Source organism: Zingiber officinale, chromosome 10A (genome assembly GCF_018446385.1).
Source record: "Zingiber officinale cultivar Zhangliang chromosome 10A, Zo_v1.1, whole genome shotgun sequence".
In the NCBI taxonomy this organism is placed as follows: Eukaryota; Viridiplantae; Streptophyta; class Magnoliopsida; order Zingiberales; family Zingiberaceae; genus Zingiber; species Zingiber officinale.
The window spans coordinates 70,636,744-70,652,616 of NC_056004.1; positions in this window are offsets into that span (position 1 = coordinate 70,636,744).

Here is a 15,873-nt window from a genome sequence, read left to right on the forward strand (position 1 = left end):
AGCAATAAATACTGAATATTAGAATATATGTATTCAAATGAAGTCTGGGAGCTTGTAGAATCACTAAATGGTGTAAAAGCCATTAGGTCCACAATAGAAAAAGAAGGACAGACGGGAAGGTGGAAACTTTCAAAGTAAGGCTTGTTGAAAAAGGGTATCGATTATAAGGAAACCTTTTCACCGGTAGCCATGCTTAAAGTCTATCCGGATTCTTTTATCTATTGCTACTCATATGAATTATGAGATTTGGCAAATGGATGTCAAGATAGTTTTCCTTAATGGAAGTCTTGAAGAAAACATCCATATAATGCAACCAGAGGGGTTTATTGCAAAGGGCTAAGAGCATCTAGTATGTAAGCTCAATCGGTCTATGGACTGAAGTAAAAGCTTTAAGATCTTGGAACATCCGATTTAATAAAGTAATCCAGACCTATGGATTTATTCAGTGTATGGATGGGGTTTTATGTATACAAGAAGTGTGATGGAAACGTGGTGGTATTTCTTGTACTATACGTAGATGTCATTTTTGATAGTTGGAAACAATATTAAAGTGTTGTCGGAAGTAAGGGTATGGTTGTCCAAGAAATTAGATATGAAGGACTTGGGAGAATGCACACATATTCTAGGGATCAAGGGATCACAAGAAAAGAATGTTGTGCTTATCCCGAGCCTCATACAATCCTAGCTCGTTTAAGCATGCAAGACTCCAAGAAAGGTTTTCTACCTTTTAGACATGGAGTAAACTTTATCTAAATAGATGTCTCCGAAGACATCAAAGGAGATAGAAGACATGAAGGCAGTTCCTTATGCTTCGGCTATCGGAAGCCTAATGTATGCTATGCACGAGATAGGATATCTGTTTTGCCGTAGGCATGATTAACAGATATCAAAGTAATCCAAGATCAGGACGCTGGATTGTCGTAAAGCATATATTAAAGTACCTTAGAGGGACTAGAGATTATATGCTAGTTTACAAGGCAGATAATTTGATCCCTATGGGTTACACAGATTTTGACTTCCAATCAGATAGGGACAATAGTAAATTGACATCGGGGTTTTGTGTTTACTTTAGGAGGTGAAGCCATAACTATGGAGGAGTGTTAAGCATAGATGCTTTTCCGGACTCCACCATAAAAGCTGAGTATGTGACAGCCTCTGAGGTAGCCATAGAAGTTATATGGCTCAAAAACTTTATGATGGACTTAGACATGATTTCTGGTTTATCCAAAGATTATTACAATTTATTGTAATAATAGTGGTGCAGTAGCAAACTCGAAGAAACCATAAGTCCATAAGGCAAGTAAACACAATAGAGCTCAAGTACCACCCAATACGAGACATCGTATAACGAGGAGAAATTGTTGCCACCTAGATTGTTAGTTAGAGCCCTAGAGCCAATCATTTGATGATTGTATGGACTCATGTATATCATATTCTTATATTAATAAAGGCAATAGTTTGGTTATTATGCTTATTTGTTTTAGTGCCAAATAAACTAAGTATAGTAACGTCCTTGAATAGATCGTTCTTACCTATATCAATCGATTGGTTGAATCGATAGTGAGATGATATAGGGAACACTACTCTTAATCATTCCTAGTCGAGTATTAACATTCAGGGACGATGTTAATGCAATAAGACTAGCATGTAGGTCAACTCGATGACTTGATCTCACAAGTCATGGATATGGAGATATCAAGTTGACACATGAGTATATATTGGAGAATGTATACTAAATGACCCGCCATGAGAAAGTATCATGGATCGTTATATGAGTGTCATATACTTTCTCATGTGGCTATTAGTATGACTATTAGTCCTTAGACCTGAAGTCACCATGGATCCCTACATAAGGAGTTATGTACTTTGGTTTCGTCAAACGTCACCCGTAACTGGGTGGACTATAAAGGCGATTACTGGGTATATAACGAATTATGCAGAGGGATGTGAGTGATATAGATGGGATCTATCCCTCCCATATGACGGGAGCGACATCGCTATTCTTGATAGAGTGAGACCACTAAGTGCATGGCCATGCCCAAATGAGTCAACATTAGATGTTGAGCTCATTTGATCGAGTGCGTCTACTTGGAGTTCAAGATTTAGATTGATTAGAGGATGACACGGTCTATGCCTCACATTGATCAATCTAGATGTCTAGGATAGAAGGACAATGTCACATATTGTGAGGAGTCACAATTAGTAGTCACAAGGTGATGTTGGATCTCAACATTTCTTGTAACTTGGGTAGCAATGATGTATTGCTAGATGCCGCTCATTGCTTATGTTTCTAAAAGAGTTTAGAAACATTGCCAACGTTACAAGAACCTATTGGGTCACACACAAAGAACATGTGGATGGAGATTAGGTTCATATGATGAACCAATAGGATTAGGTTCATATGATGAACCAAAGATTGGATTCGAATTAGACTTATTGAGTTAGACTCAATTAGATTCAATTGTTGAATGAGTCTAATTTACATTTGATTCATTGAGTCAATTTATATTAATGAATTGAGATTCATTAAATTAAAATTGACTTGAATCAAAGCTTGGATTTAACTCAACAAGGAAGAGATTGGGTCAAGTTTGACTTGACCAAATTGGAAGTTGAAACATCAAGTTTGACTTGATGCATTGCCACATCATGTAGGTTGACTCATCCTACATGGCATGACACATAGTTGCCACATCACCTCCACCTCATGAGGTGTGCCACCTCATTGGAGGTTACACTCTCCTTTCTTTAATGTGTCCGACCACATTAATGAGAGGAGTTATGTGGCCGGCCACACTTAATGGTGTGGAGTTTTTTCATTTGTGTGGATTGATGTGGTTTTATTGTATCATCTTCCTTCTTGCTTCCTCTCTCCATGGCTGATTGTTGCCGTGCACTTCATTGGGAGGAGAGGTGTGAGTTAAGTCCAAGACAATAAGAGAGTGTGAAGGTCACAAAGGAGAAGACTACTAGAGGAGTGGTGAGATTCTTCTTGTTTTCTCTTCTTTTCTCTTCTTTCCAATCCCATCCGAGAGCATCTAGAGAGTGCTAGCACACTTGTGGTGCTCTCTCTTCCATCCTTGAGAGTTAGAGAACCCTCCTTGTTCGTGTGGATACCGAAAGAGGATTGTCTACGTTGACAATCTTGAGATCCGATGATTTTGGACCTTGCGGGATTGCGAAAGGCACGCTACAAGGGTAAACACATTTTCTCGTAGATCTAAGTAGTAGATCGGTTTTTGAACTCGTACAAGAAATAGTTTTTTGAATTTTGTATACGAATCTTTGCACGGATCTACGGCTTTGGGTCCTTCGGGGTTTCCGCGACGCGAAAAAGTGATTTTCGCGGCCCGAAGAACCCAACATAGATTACATCAGATGATAACCTGAGAGATCCTTTCACTAAGGCCCTTCCAACCAAAGCTTTTGATCGGCATGTCGAGGGGATGGGAATCAGATGTATGGTAGCAGATATGGCCGCTTAGTCGTTTAATATAAGTGGGAGATTGTTATAGTGTATACTAAAAGCCTAGCTTTTGTAAACATTTATTTTGAAATAAAGAATCACATTGGTAAAAAATATCTACATTTATGCTAAGTGTAGTTGTTCAATTAATTTATATTATAGATAACATGGTGTGTGGTGTCACACACAGAATATCCTGTTATCGGTTGTTTATAAATTATAAACAGTAGCTCGCGACTAAGATGGAAAGGTACAAACCATTGGAATAGTCATAGTATAATTAGGTGTTAGTTTATCTTGACTGATAAATTACACTAGTACACTTTGAGTGTACTGAGCAGGACCATTTAAGGTAAGTTCTTTTTGTCCTGACTTGATAAAAGAACAACACCTTAGTTATTATGGAAGTGTGTGCTCTTAATCCTAATATAATAACAAGAACATATATTTAGTATTCATTTCTTTGACTTATCAAAGGGTGAGATTTAGCTCTATAAATCAATAGGCCCGATAAGCTGGGAAATGATATTACTTATAATGTGTGTTGTTGATTATAGAAGGAAACTGTGTCCTAGTAATCTAGGTTGATAATGTCCCCAAGAGGAGCTCATAAGGATTGTCATGTTAAACCCTGCAGGTGGATTTAGTCCGTCATGACGATAAGGTTGAGTGCTACTACTCTTGGACTAAGACATTAATTAAAATGAGTTGTTAGTATTCAATTAGTTAGTGGACATCCGACATCTTAAACATAGGGAGACTAAGACACTCATAATAAGAAGGAGCCTAAAATGTAATTTAGGATTGGTGCGGTAGTTCAATAAAAATTCTTTAGTGATATGAATTATTATTGATGAAATTAAGTTGGGTGTTCGGGGCGAACACGGGAAGCTTAATTTCATCGGGAGACCAAAACCAATTCCTCCTCTCGGTCCCTATCGTAGCCTCTTGTATATAGAGAATTATACCCACCTATACCCACCTTCTTACCCACTCTTTAGTGGCCGGCCAAGCTAGCTTGGAGCCCAACCTAGGGTCGGCCAAGACCCAAAGATTGAGCCAAATAGAGGGGTCGGCCAATGCTTAGAGGCCAAGCATGGTGTGGCCGACCCTAAGAAAAATAAAAGGATTTTTATTTTAAAATTTTTCTTATGTGGATTCCATGGTTTTAAAAAGAGAGTTTAAAATTTAAAATTTTCCTTCTACAAAAGATTAAGAAAAGATTTGATATCTTTCCTTATTTGTAGATTGAGAGGAAGATTTTAATTTTGATAAAACTTTCCTTTTTTGTAACCATGTTCATGATTTAAAAAGAGAGTTTTAAAATTAAATATTTCCTTTATAGTCTTCTACAAAAGATTAAGAGAAATATTATATATCTTTCCTTATTTGTAAATTGAAAGGAGATTTTAATTTTAGAGATAACTTTTCTTTTTAGAAATCATCCACATGTTTTAAAAGAGAGATTTTAATTTAAAGAAATTTCCTTTTATAACCAACCATGAAGGGAAAAATTGTTAGAGAAATTTTTATTTTAAAATTTTCGGAAACAAATTAGGAAGTTTTAATTCTTGTTAAAATTTTCCTTGTTTGGAGTTTTAGAGTGGCCAACCATATAGTTTAAGAAAAGGAATTTGATTTTAAATCAAATTAAATTTTCCTTTTCATGGCAAAGTAATAAGGAAGATTTTATTTAAATTTTCCTTATTTGCCAAAACCAAGGATTATAAAAGAGGGGGTAGGGGTGCCTTCATGGCTAAGAATTCTATTCTTGTCTTCTCTTCCTTGGTGTGGCCGGATTTCTCTTCTCCTCTTCCCCTATTCTTCCTCTCAAGTGGCCGACGACATCATCCTCTTGAAGAAAGCTTGGTGGCCGGATTTTGCTTGGAGAAGAAGGAGAGATAGGAGGCTTTGTTTCTAGCATCCCTTGGAGCTTGGTGGTGGTGGCCGAACCTTCATCTCTAGGAGATTCTTGATGGTGGCCGAAACTTGGAGAAGAAGGAGCTTGGTAGTTCTTATCTCGGTAGGTCGTTGCCCACACAACGTCCAAGATAAGAAGAGAAATACGGTAGAAGATCAAGTGGTCGTTGTATACAAAGAAAGGTATAACTAGTAATTATTTCCGCATCATGCTAGTTTTTCTTTGTATGAATTCCAAACACAAGAGGCATATGATTCTAGAGTTTCGGATTTGTTTCGAGTTGTGTTTCTTTTGTTTTGTTTTTCGGATTTGTGATTCAATTGTTCTTTTCGGTTAAACCTAATGTTATTTTAGGAAATTAAATATTGAATTTCTATTAAAGGCTTTGTCGAGGCAGTGGTGGGTGATCCCATACCCAAGAAGGCCTAGTGCCTCGCCATGTTTGACCTGAGAGCCGATTTTAGAAATAAATATTTAATCAACTTTATAACATAGGTGGATTTGGATCAATAGTGTTAAGTTCCGCTTGCGATCCAAATCTAAACCATTAAGAACAGATAAATTAAATTTGGAATTAATAATGTTAAGTTCCGTTTGTGATTCCTAATTTAATTTCTAAAGAACACAATAGGTTGTTTAGGAAAGGTTCGACACTTGTACAAAATTTTTGTACAGTGGAATCAGTACGATCTTCCTAGGACCAACCAACAGTTACTACCCCCTAGGATTTTCCACCTACCTAACCGCAGCTAAGACTTTCCACTACTTAGGGTTACTTACCCCTAGGACCTAGAGTTACCACCCCCTAGGGTTTTTCACCTACCTAGAATCCACTAGGACTTTTACCTAAGACAACTTAGTGTTAGTTAGAGCCCTAGAGCCAATCATTTGATGATTGTATTATGGACTTGTTGTATCATATTCTTATATAAATAAAGGCATTTGTTTTTGGTTATTATACTTACTTGTATTGGTGCCAAATAAACTAAATATAATAGCGTCCTTGAGTAGAAGGTTCTCACCTATATCAATCGGTTAGTTGAACCGATAGTGAGATTATATAGGGAACACTACTCGTAATTATTCCTAGTCGAGTATTAACATTCAAGGACAATGTTGTAGGTCAACTTGATGACTTGATCTCACATGTCATGGATATAGAGATATCAAGTTGACACATGGGTATGCATTGGAGAATGTATACTGAATGACCCGCCATGAGAAAGTATCATGGATCGTTATATGAGTGTCATATACTTTCTCATGTGGCTATTAGTATGACTACTAGTCCTTAGACCTGAAGTCACCATGGATCCCTACATAAGGAGTTATGTACTTTGGTTTCATCAAACGTCACCCGTAACTGGGTGGACTATAAAGGCGATTACTGGGTATGTAACGAATTATGTAGAGGGATGTGACTAATGTAGATGGGATCTATCTGTAACACCCCTAGAAAGCCTAGATAAAGTAAGGGCAATGAGAGTACGAATGTAATGAAAAGAATGTGTAGATAGTCTACGTTGAATATTAAGATGGGAAGGATTTAGATGATTAAAACTTTATGAAAGAAAATAAAATTGAGAATATAAATCATCTATGCATGATTTATAATGTATGGAATTAATGTAGACAAAAAGGAAGAAATATGAGATAATATATACATGTATGAAATATTTATGCATAATGCATAATATTGTAATATATGAGTTATTATGTACAAAAGAAAATAAAATGTTAGAATAGAGATTGAACCTTGGATCTCTTGTAAGGAACATGTATAGGATACCAAAGGGGATAGGAGAATTATTGATAAGGAGAGAAAGGATTAAGTAGTTAAGAATAAGAAAGGATTCTTTTTTACTTAAAAGAAAAAGGAAGTAAAAAGAAATAAAAATATACATAACCAAGTTTTGAACCTTGGTTCTCTTGTGGATGCATGCATGTATTAACCAATTGGGATAAGAGAGGATATTGTAAGAGGAGAGATAGAAAATTTTATTAAAGGAGAGAAAAGAGAGAGATTAAGAGAGAACTCACAAGGCATATCTCTAGAATATTCCTACCATAAAGAAGAGGAATAAATGGGGAGGATGAATCAAGTCAAATTTCCTCCCCTCATTTTAGTATAAATAGGCATGGAGTGGTGACTTCAAATTCATCCTCCACTCCTCTCCCTCTCCTCCTCCCTCTTGTGCCGAGACCCTCCTCTCCCTCTCCTCTTCTTCTTGTTGCCGAGCAACACAAGAGGAAGGAAGCTCCTCTTCCTCCTCACTCCCTCCCTCTTCTTTCTTTCTTGTTGTTGCCGAGCAACACAAGAGGAAGAAGCTTCTTCTTCCTCCCCTCTCCACCAAAAGACCTAGCCACTCCTTTGCCTCCATTGGTGCCGAACCTAGCAAGCAAGAAGAAAGGTCCAAGCAAGTTCTCAATTCTAGGAAACTTAAGCGAAGAAGGTAAGCTTCCCCTCACCTGTGGTACAAGGCTTTTTACATGTTTTTATGATTTTATGAGGATTTTAAAACCTAGAAACAAGTATGAGAAAATTCGGTTAAGAAGAGCTTTCGAAATCTAGTGATGTTTAACTAGTCTTCACTAAATGATAGATTTTCTATGCCATGGAAAAGGATTCTTCTTCATGTTTTTATACCTATATGATGCTTGATAAGAGGAGCACTTAACCCTAGAATTTCGGCCAAAAATATTTTTAAGAGGCTAGAGAAATTCATTGTTTTACTCAACTAGTACAAGGTTCTTCCTATGAAATGTTAGGGACCATGTAATTAGTTTTCTTGCTTAGAAGATGTTTGAACTAAAAGGAAACCCACCCATATGTTTCGGCCAAGAAGGGGTTTAGGGTTAGGAATACCCTTAAATTTAAATAAACATGCTCATGAGGTAGGATACAAAGATGTTAAAAGATTTGTATGTTTCGGCCAAGTTGTTCATGAACTAAATTTATATGTTTGTTTCTTAGTAAATTTTACCATGAAACTCACTTAGGTTTTCATGCTTTAGACTACTTAAAAACCTAGCTAAAGAATGGTAGGTTTCAGCCATGTGAAGGAAATAAAAGAAAAAAAAGGGAAAGAAAGAAACCTAGGAAATGTTATGCAATGAAATTTATGTAAATGCCATGATATGTGATAGCATATGAAATGCTATACATAATGAGAAGAATGAAATTTATGTAAATGCCATGATATGTGATAGCATATGAAATGCTATATATAATGAGAAGAATGAAATGTATGTAAATGCCATGATATGTGATAGCATATGAAATGCTATACATAATGAGAAGAATGAAATTATGTGAATGCCATGATATGTGATAGCATATGAAATGCTATACATAATGAGAAGAATGAAAAATGAAATGCATGAAAGATTGTTAGGGATATGATATGATAGTTATGCATGATAAATTACTTTGTATGGTTTGTACCAAGGGTGGGCTCCGTAAACGCCCCGGGGTCGATGGAATAAGACTCGGGCCTCGTCAGTAATGGGCTTCTGATGCCCTAGGTCGATGGAGTAAGACTCGGGCCTAGTATGTATGTATGGTAGGGTTCAAGACTTGCTACCTTGGACCTACGTATGATGTATGTGGTACAAACCGGGATCCCCAAATGATGATGATATTAATTTCAAGTACTTACAAGTATAAGTTTTTCAAATTCATGATGCATTGCCTGCATATGTGCTTGAAGTAGCTAATGATTTGATATGATTCCATGATGATATGAATACGATACCTTTGTACGTTGTATGCTTATGATATTACGCATGATGTTAATATACGATGATTTTCGGTTTTAGTGAGTAGGAAAGGAACTTACTGAGCCATGAGTGCTCACAGCTTACTTTCCTTGTACCGCAGATAAAAGAACTGGATGAACTAGAGGAGCAACAGGAGGAGCGGATAATGATGTGTGTGGTGGTGGCTCGGCAAAGAACGATTCGGACAGATTAATATGATTAGTTATAGAATCAATATATGCATATTTAATCTGTGAGATCATGCTTATTTAAATAAAATGAATGGTTTAAAATTTTTATTCTTCCGCTGTTATAACTAAAGCATGTACGTAAGTAGTATAAGAACGTAGCGCCGCCTTTGGTTGGGTAAGAAGGGCGGGCGTTACACTATCCCTCCTATATGACGGGAGAGACATCAATATTCTTGATAGAGTGAGACCACGAAGTGCATGGCCATGCCCAAATGAGTCAATATGAGATATTGAGCTCATTTGATTTAGTGAGTCTACTTGGAGATCAAGATTTAGATTGGTCAGAGGATGACACGGTCTATGCCTCACATTGATCAATTTAGATGTCTAGGATAGAAGGACACTTGTCATATATTGTGAGGAGTCACAATTAGTAGTCACAAGGTGATGTTGGATCTCAACATTCTTGTAACTTGGGTAGTAATGATGTGTTGCTAGATACTGCTCATTACTTATGCTCCTAAATGGGTTTAGGGGCATTGCCAACGTTACAAGAACCTATAGGGTCACACACAAAGGACAATTAGATGGAGATTAGGTTCATATGATGAACCAAGAGGATTTGATTCATGTGATGAATCAAATTGGATTAAGAGTAATCCTAATTGGGCTAATTGAGTTGGACTCAAGTTGATTCATGTGTTCAATGAGTCTAATTTAGATTATGACTCATTGAATCAATTTAATTAAATGAATTAGATTCATTATATTAAATTGGCTTGAATTAAATGGTTGGATTAGATCAACCATGAGAGAGATTAAGTCAAGTTTGACTTGACTTGACTTGAGAGGAAGAGGAAGAGTCAAGTTTGTCTTGACTTTATGCCACATCATTTGTGACTTGGCATTAAGTGGCCAATGATGATGTGCCACATCATCATAGTTAACACTTGATTGTGCCACCTAATGGAAGTTACATCTTCTCCTTTTCCTTAATGTGGCCGGCCACATTAATGAGAGGAGTTACACTTGGTGTGGCCGGCCACTCAAAAATGAATGGAATTCATTTTTTTCATTCAAGGCTAATTCACATCTTCTTCCTCCTAGAGCTCTCTCTTCTTGCACTCCCTATCCTATCTTGGCCGAACACCCTAGGTGCTAGCACACCTTTGTTTGGTCCTCTCCACCTAATTTTGTTCGTGTGGATAGTTTTAGAGGGTTGTCTACTTTGACAATCTGGAGATCCGGCAAACCATTGAACTAGCGGGATAGCGAAGGGCATCGCATAGAGGGTAACGCTCTTATCTAGTGTAGATCTAGACTTTAGAAACTCGTACTCGTATTTTTTTTTCCGATGGCGGGGTTTCGGGGTTTTCGCGGCCCGAAAAACCCAATAGTGGTATCAGAGCCACGTGCGAAGACTTGTACGAGTTTAGTTTGTATTTTTATGAAAAATATAGATTCTATAACATTCTGTATTTTATGATTTTTAGAGTTTTTATGGATATTTTTCTCGTAGAAGCGAACCACAAGTGTTTCGACACTTGTAGGCTTCGACTACCGAGAAGATTTTTTCGAAACGGCAAGGTTTCGCCCCAAAAATTTTTGGGACAGCGGGCTAAGGTACTGTAGGATTGATAAAGAACACTCGCGATGGTTAGATCGCGGGTAGGGGCGCTGCCCCTGGCCCCGCAAGGGGATTCGTTCTGCGATTGCGCCTGAAAACAGCTAAACGGGACCACCGGGAAATTTTACTCGTAAAAATTGTAAAAATTGGAATTAAAATTACAAAAAATTATGGAAATTACATAATTTAGAATTATGTATAATTTTTGATAGTCATGGCCCAAAAAGACCTAATTGGATTGGTATATTTGTGTTGTAATTCATATTACGGCCTGCGTGCCGTCATTTGATTGTGTGTGCTGTATATTTGATACGCGACCTGCGCGTCGTGCCTTTCTCCATTTATTCTTGTTGTAAATTAGTTTAGACTCGAATGTAACTCGAGTTTCAAAATTGTAATGTACAAAATTAGAGCCGTGGAAGGTCCACACGAGACGGAGTTAGGAGGAGGGCGCGAGCAACACAAGGTGGTCAAAGGGAGGAGCTTGAGAAGTTGTTGACCTTAGGTTGACCATCCGATCTTCTCATTAGCTTGAGAAGATCGTAGTAGGGCCATGACTAATCACAAATAAATTTAATTAATTTCTTGTGTGTATGTGATGCATGATTAGTAATTAATTAGTGCCTAACGATTAGATTAGATCTAAATTGTGTACAAGATGCACCCTTTCGATTAGATTAGATCTATCGTGTATTTGATACACATCGACGATTAGATTAGATCTAAATCACGTCAACTCTAATGCCTACCGTGCCGTGATACCTATCACTACCTCGATCACATGTGTTATTGAATCTGCCAAAGTAGAGCAACACATATTATCTTGGTAGGGTACGGAGGGACAATCTTGGTCCCGCTTATCAACGCATGGGCGAATACAAACTCAATTAGATTGAGTATTCCTAGTTAACTCGATTGGATCGAGTATCACTATAGGCATTCTTCCAATGAATGGAAAGATAGGACATAAATCACATTTATATTAATTCTTGGGCGTATTAGCCAAAGCTAACTCAAGTTTTAATATAACTGCGGATAATGATCCTATAAACAAGAGTTACATAGAGATGTAATTGGTAAATCGTTATCTACCGATCATACTAAATCTTGGGCGTATTAGCCAAAGCTAACTCAAGGGTTAGTATGATGTGGATCTTGTCCCACATGAATTATAGAATTCAGTGGGAGCATCATTTAGTTAAAGGCCTAATTAAATGATTTAAAAGAATATAATATTTATTTTCTACATTTTTCTGTTGTAGATAACCATGACGTCGAATATGAACACTCCTTGAGAAGGACAAGCTCAACGGAGCAAATTTCCTGGACTGGTACAGAACTTGAGAATAGTTCTCACCCAGAACGTAAACTGTACATTCTGGAGCAGCCCATTCCGGAGGCCCCGCGAGCCGATAAAGATGCTTACAAGAAGCATCAAGATGACGCATTAGATGTCTCTGCCTAATGCTCGCAACCATGAACTCTAAGCTTCAGAAGCAAGTGTTGATGGGCGCCTACGATATGGTTGAACATCTTCATCAATTGTATCAAGGATAAGGCATGAGAGATTTGAGATCTCAAGGGCACTATTTCAATGCAAGATGGGGCTCCAGAGGCCCATATGTACTCAAAATGATTGGGTACATAGAAAACCTATAGAGGTTGGGATTCCCACATGGCCAAGAGCTCTGACCTGATCTTGCAATCCTTGTCGGATAACTATAGTCAGTTCATTATAAACTACAATATGAACGAAATTGACAAGCCATTGCTCGAGCTGCTGATGAGCTGAACCTTAAGAAGGCAAAGCCCCACTCTGGTTCTAAAAGGGCAAGGGCAAGCCCAAAGGTAAAGGAAAGTCCCAAGCCAAGGGCAAAGGCAAGGCACCGAAGCCTAAAGGAGGGTTGCCAAGGATGCTACAACGCACGGGTCGGCCAAGAGGAACCGTAAGGTGTACCGAAGATCTTAAGAAGAAATGAAGTGAGACTTCCACTGTATATATGTTATAGAAGTCAATCTCTATTTCTTCATCATGAGTATTAGATAATGTGCATCTCACATTTGTACTAATGTGCTGGCGTTGAGAAATAGCAGGGCATTGGCGAAGGGCAAGGCTGCAGTTGCTGTAGGGACTTATTTTCTATCTCCGCCCTCCGAGCTTGTATTAGATTGTTGTTATGTGCCTGCATTAACTAAGAACATAATTTCAGCTTCTTGTTTGGACAAAAAGGACAAATGTTGTTCTGTTTATTTAAAAGATATGTTCTATTGTAGTGCACCTCTGATGAACGGACTCTACATTTTAGACCTTGAAAGCCCTATCTATAACATAAATACCAAGAGATTCAAGTCAAATGACATGAACCAAACCTATCTCTGCCACTGTCGCTTGTTTGTTGGACTCATTTGATTTTGAATCTTATGAGATGTGCGAGTCATGCCTACTAGGCAAGATGACCAAGACTCCCTTTAGTGGGCACAGCGAAAGAGCGACTAATTTGTTAGGACTTATACATAGTGATGTATGTGACCCTTTCAATGTCGCTGCTAGAGGCGGTTATAGGTACTTCATCACATTTATTGATGACTTCAGTAGATATGGTTATGTGTACTTGATGACACATAAATCTGAATCCTTTGAAAAATTCAAAGAATTCAAGAATGAAGTACAGAACCAGCTTGGCAAGAGTATTAAGATATTTCGATCAGATCGAGGTGGAGAATACCTTAGCTATGAGTTTCATGACTATCTAGCTGAGTGTGGGATTCTATCCCAACTCACTCCTCCTGGAACACCACAGTGGAATGGTGTATCCGAAAGGAGGAATCGTACCCTATTAGATATGGTACGATCTATGATAAGTCACACAGATCTTCCGACATACCTTTGGGGCTATGCTCTAGACACGACAGCTTTTATACTCAACCGAGTTCCATCCAAGGCCGTAATAATGACACCTTATATGATATGGACTGGGAGAGATGCCCAGGTGTCTTTTATGAGGATTTGGGATTGTGAGGCTTACGTTAGACGTCAAGTCTAAAATAAATTAGGACCCAAATCTGACAAGTGCTACTTTATTGGATATTCCAAGGAAACTAAGGGATATTACTTCTACATTCCCAGTCAGCACATGGTAGTTGTGGCAAAGACTGGGGTCTTTCTAGAAAGGGACTTTATTTCTAGAAAGACTAGTGGGAGCGCGTTCGATCTTGAAGAAGTTCAAGATGCGAACAATAGCACTGAAGCCTCGATGGAAGTTGAACTGGAACCACAAGTGTTGTGGATGATGTTGTTCCACAACCAGTTCAAGTAGACATACCTCTTCGCAGGTCTGATAGGGTACGTCGTCAGCCTGAGAGATACTCATTTCTCTTGTCTGACCATGATGACATTGTGCTGATAGAGGATGAGCCTACCACCTATCAGGAAGCTGTGATGAGACCATATTTCGAGAAATGGCTAGAGGCCATGAGATCCGAGATGGAATCCATGTACACCAACCAAGTATGGACTTTGGTTGATCCACCTGAAGGGGTAAAACCCACTGGGTGTAAGTGGGTCTTTAAGAGAAAGACTGACATGGATGGACTTATCTATAAGGGTCGCTTGGTAGCTAAAGGTTTCAAGCAGATTCATGGTATTGACTATGATGAAACCTTTTCTCCAGTGGCGATGTTTAAGTCCATTCGGATCATACTTGCTATTGCAGCATACCATGACTATGAGATATGACAAATGGATGTCAAAACCGTGTTTTTGAATGGAAACCTGCTCGAGGATGTGTACATGACACAACCTGAGAGTTTTGTAGATCCACAGTATACTAGCAGAGTATGCAAGCTGCATAGGTCCATTTATAAACTAAAACAAGCTTCTCGGAGCTGGAATCTTCGAATCGATGATGTAATCAAACAGTTTGGTTTCATCAAGAATGAAGATGAGCCTTGTGTCTACAAGAAGGTTGTAGTGGATATAGTTGTATTCCTCATATTGTATATGGATGACATACTACTCATTGGGAAGGACATCCCTTTGCTTCAGTCTGTCAAGACCTGGCTAGGGAGTTGCTTCTCAAGGAAATACTTAGGTAAGAAATCCCACATTCTAGGGATACAGATCTATAGAGATAGATCTAAGAGATTGCTTGGCCTAAGTCAGAGTACATATATTGACAAGGTACTCCTTCGGTTTGCCATGCAGAACTCCAAAAAGGGATTTCTGCCGATGTCACATGGCGTGAGTCTTTCGAAGACTCAAGGTCCCTCTTCTAGAGAGGAGAGAGACCGCATGGATCAGATCCCTTATGCCTCAGCCATAGGATCTATCATGTAAGCCATGCTATGTACTCGCCCTGATGTCTCGTATGCTTTGAGCATGACGAGCAGATACCAGTCAGATCCAGGTGAAAGTCACTGGATAGCGGTCAAGAATATTCTTAAGTACTTAAGAAGGACTAAAGAATATTTCTTGATATATGGAGGCAATGATTAGCTAGCTGTAAAGGGTTACAGTGATGCCAGCTTTCAGACCGATCGCAGTCGGGGTTCGTATTTTACATTAATGGTGGTGCTGTGAACTGGAAGAGAAGCAGACACAGTAGCTGATTCTACGGCAGAGGCCGAGTACATTGTTGCTTCAACTGCAGCAAACCGCGGAAACCCCGAATCGCCCAAGCCATGGATCTCGTGCAAGGTAAAACCGAACAAATACGAGTACGAGTTTGAAAACTATACGACAGTAGATCTACAAAAGAAAACACTTTATACCTTTGATGCGATGCCCTTCGCTCGTCCAAATGATGCCGGATCTCAAGACCGCCAAGGGTCCTCTAGAAGTATCCACACGGACACACTAGATGGAGATGACCAAAACCAAGGTGTGCTAGCACCTATGTGGTTCGACCAA